Source organism: Penaeus monodon, chromosome 29 (genome assembly GCF_015228065.2).
Source record: "Penaeus monodon isolate SGIC_2016 chromosome 29, NSTDA_Pmon_1, whole genome shotgun sequence".
Taxonomy (NCBI): Eukaryota; Metazoa; Arthropoda; class Malacostraca; order Decapoda; family Penaeidae; genus Penaeus; species Penaeus monodon.
In genome coordinates this window covers 31,072,779-31,073,327 of record NC_051414.1, presented here as the reverse complement: position 1 = coordinate 31,073,327, position 549 = coordinate 31,072,779, and positions in this window count along the sequence as shown.

Genomic DNA, 549 nt, shown 5'->3' with positions numbered 1-549 from the left:
AGTGTTACCTGTTAATGAAGAAGGAAGATGTGTAATCTGTTCACTATTTAAACCCTTGTAAAATGTCTACCATATATTTTGGAAAACTTATCAAAGCCACCCTGATATATAACATTATACATAGCCACCAAGTTTCTAACAAAAAAATAAATAAAAATTATTATGCTAAAGGGTGCCTAGATATAAACCAGGGACCAGATAAGTCTCTTGTACATCCTAAAAGATAATTTCTATTTTTGTAGGCAGGACACACCTCTTTGTACATGTTATGATTGCTCATGTGTAAATAAAACTAGAATTACCAAGCACTATGTATGGGTACATAGTTGCATTTTTATCACTTTATCAGAAAAAAGAGCAGATTCTCCTGTGATAAAATAATCAAAGTTTCTAGAAAAAAAGAGAGTGAATATTGTACTTGAAATTAATGTGTGAATAGTTTGGTGTGTATTTACCACAAAAGTGACACAGAAAGATCTAATTTTTTCCAGTGAAAGATACTTTTTCAGATGAATTGTCTCTATACTTATATAAATAGCAGCATGAAAT